Below are 3108 nucleotides of genomic sequence, written 5' to 3'. Positions count from 1 at the left end.
CAACACCTTAACTACTCAAACATTACGATTTTCTGATGAAAACCACATAAAAGATGAGAAAAACCACCTCATCAATGTTTTTAATAATAATGGGTATAGTAGGCACCAATGTTACAAAGTTTTCCTTGACACTAGTCCAGAGATTATAAAATAACACAAAGCCCTGTTTTTTGGTGTGCATCTTACATTTATCCAAAGGACCACTGATAAGATTGGAAGGATCCTTATGAAGCATAAGGTCCCCTTAACATTTAGGCCCCTAAACACCATTCAGGGCTCCTTTAGATGGGTAAAAGACTCGGTGGACCCAAAGGATATCAAAGGTGTTTATGTCATCCCATGTTCTTGTGGGACTCCCTACATTGGTGGGATTGGCCACTCAATAAATCAAAGGATTCGTGAGCACGCAACTGACATCAAACATGGGAGAACCCGATCCTCAAATTTTGTAGAACATGCAAGAAAGACTAAACATCACATCTGCATTGAAGAGGCCCAAGTCATCGCTACGATTAGTCATTTCCATCACCGTAAGATTAGGGAAGCCATAGAAATTGAAAGATGGCCTAGTAATGACTGAAGATTAGCAATTGTTAAGTCTCAACCCTGTCTTCTTAATATTCCTTATTCCTTTACTTTTATTTGATTTTTTAAATTATTAATTTTCTTTTATGTGATTTTAAAACCATTTTATTGATTTAATTTTAAAAATTAAATTTTTCTTTTGCTTTTATTTGATTTTAAAAATCATTTTTAGTTGTTTTAAAAAATCATCATTATTTGTTTTCACTTTTATTTGATTTAATTTAAAAATTATTTGATTTTGAAAATCAATTTTATTTTTGAAAAATCATTTTATATGAAAATAAAATTTATTTATTCGTTTTTTGTCTTTTTATTTAATTTCATTTAAAAATCATCTTATTTGATTTCAAAAAATCATTTTATTTTTATTTCATTTTAATAATTTTTTATTTATTTTTATTTGATTTTATTTTACTTCATTTGCTATTATTTTGTTATACAGCTTGAGTGGGCCTAATGGTTAAGAGCATGTGTTTCCTGGTAAGAGGTCATATGTTCAAAACCAGGGGGATAGAGTATGTATGCCTTCTAGATTTAGACTTATGTCATGTCTCCAATTTTCAACATAATAATAAAAAGGAAACATATATAAAAAACTTACCATGCCAATAAAACAACAAATTATCCACAGCAATAAATTACCCCATCTATGTTTAAGCTAATGCTGAAGTTGTAAGGCAGTTCCTATTTCCAACCCTATTGAAATATAAATGCGTCTGACATACGAGGGGAGGCCAAAGTCAAGCAACTCCTATTCCCCTCACATGTCAGGCCGCATTTATATTTCAATAGGGTTGGAAATAGAAACTGCCAAGTTGTAATACAATATATGTCTTAATCAAAATTAAGGTTGTTGTACTACTATGCTATCCCATGGACTCTACTGACAGACCATTGACGGTTTGGGTGAAGTGGACACTCTCCACAGACACCTCAGCTCATGCCTTGAGCCAATTGCCCACCGTATAAGGTGCATTTATCTTGCTTCCATGATGAATTTATTATTAGTACAGTAGCTCAAGGTCTCCTCGGGATTCCTCTCCGCATCGATGGTTGAGATCATAGGTTTGCCATCCTATGGTTTGGAAATATCCAGAAGCCTATTAGTTTGGTTTGCTGGGTTATGTTGGTCATTTGCTTCTTGTTTCCTCAGCGCCATGCTCTATTTTCCCTGCTTCTCACGCAAATGGCTCTGCCAATAGTATTCCCTCTCCTTGCTACCGACTTACACCAGTTGCAGCCAAGGTGTCACCTACTCCTGGAACCTGTTACTCCGTTATGATCACGGGGTGAGGGTTTTGCTTTAAACTCTTGTCTCCTTTTTTATGTTTCAAAGTTTTCGCAGGCATGACTTCTAATAGTTTTACTCTGCAATCCTTGGTAGGTTTGGTGATGAAGGGGTCGAGGGGCTGAAGCAGCAAAAAAGGTGAGGTGTTACCTGGGTTGGCATTCAAAACAACTTCGTGTAAGCACCTCAGTGTTTATGATCGAATTTGCCTGAGAGAAAAGAAAGGGTTTACTGTATTTCTTAATTTCTACAGTCTATATGAGTTTCTTGACGACGCTGTTAGTTCTAGGATCCAAATTTTTGATAGGGTTAAACATGTATGCTAGGCTCCTGGTTTCCTTCTAGCCTTCAGGTGGAAAGGTGTAAATTTTTAACTTGTATACGAGCCTGTCTCGGCTATTTAAAGTTGCGTCTCCTAAGGAGAGACACAGTGTTGTAATATTTGTTAATTTTCTTACTCTAGATGAGTTCTTTGATGTTATGAGATGAACACTGAAGTTTATTAAGTTGTCATGTTAATTGGCTAATGCAGAAATTTCCTTCCTGTGTAAATTTTTTATCATTAGACTTATTGCTTCTTGTTGTCATAGCTTGGTTTTCAGATTGGTCAGCTCTCTGCTAATTTTAGTTATCTGAACATATTTTTCTACGGGTGTTGTCGTTTTTCTTCCTGAACACATTTACCTATTACTATATTATTCATGTTTCTCTAAAAGGCTGATCTGCGCTTAAATTCTTGTTTTACTATTCCTCTTTTGCTGAAATCACGAAGGTTTAGGGTTACTTCTGCCATGGTCATCATCCATGGCTTTAAGAACCTAGGCACAAATCCTTAAGGGCCTGTGCTTATACTTTGTCATCTCTCTATTGATGTTTAGGGTTAACTCCTATACTTGGATAATTAGAAGGGTTTACATGGCTCCAAACTCACGGTCTCGGCCAGTAAATTCGACTTCCTTCCTATTGAGGAATAACCCATCTACCTGAACAGAACTCACTTCATGTTCTTGGGTTCGGACTTGCTGGTAGCCACTCACCACTATTTCATGATAATGATACTCGTTAACCGTAATTACTTAGACACAGGTTCTGTTTCTTTTTTATTTTTTGCTTTCGCACAGTTTCTTATTAAATGCAAATATTCTAAAATGGGGCTCTTACCACTCTCGAACCACTCAGGGTTTCACATGTTATCCTCTTTACTTCTAAATTTCTTGTACATGATTCTTCTTATA

At 35.6% G+C, this 3108-nt stretch overlaps 1 long non-coding RNA gene across 1 annotated transcript; it reads left to right on the top strand.

Annotated features, from left to right (window-relative positions):
- The first annotated feature begins 1571 nt into the window (after window positions 1–1571).
- Window positions 1572–2330, top strand: LOC149191118 (uncharacterized). The gene is made up of 2 exons (XR_016256578.1): window positions 1572–1874; window positions 1970–2330. It is a non-coding gene; the product is annotated as an uncharacterized LOC149191118 (long non-coding RNA).
- The last annotated feature ends 778 nt before the right edge of the window (window positions 2331–3108 follow it).

The sequence above is a fragment of the Pinus tabuliformis genome, chromosome 3_1 (assembly GCF_031772625.1).
Source record: "Pinus tabuliformis cultivar Carrire ecotype Pingquan chromosome 3_1, CPIR1, whole genome shotgun sequence".
NCBI classification, from domain to species: domain Eukaryota; kingdom Viridiplantae; phylum Streptophyta; class Pinopsida; order Pinales; family Pinaceae; genus Pinus; species Pinus tabuliformis.
Note: the sequence above shows the minus strand (reverse complement) of the source record. Positions and strands in the feature narration are given on the sequence as shown.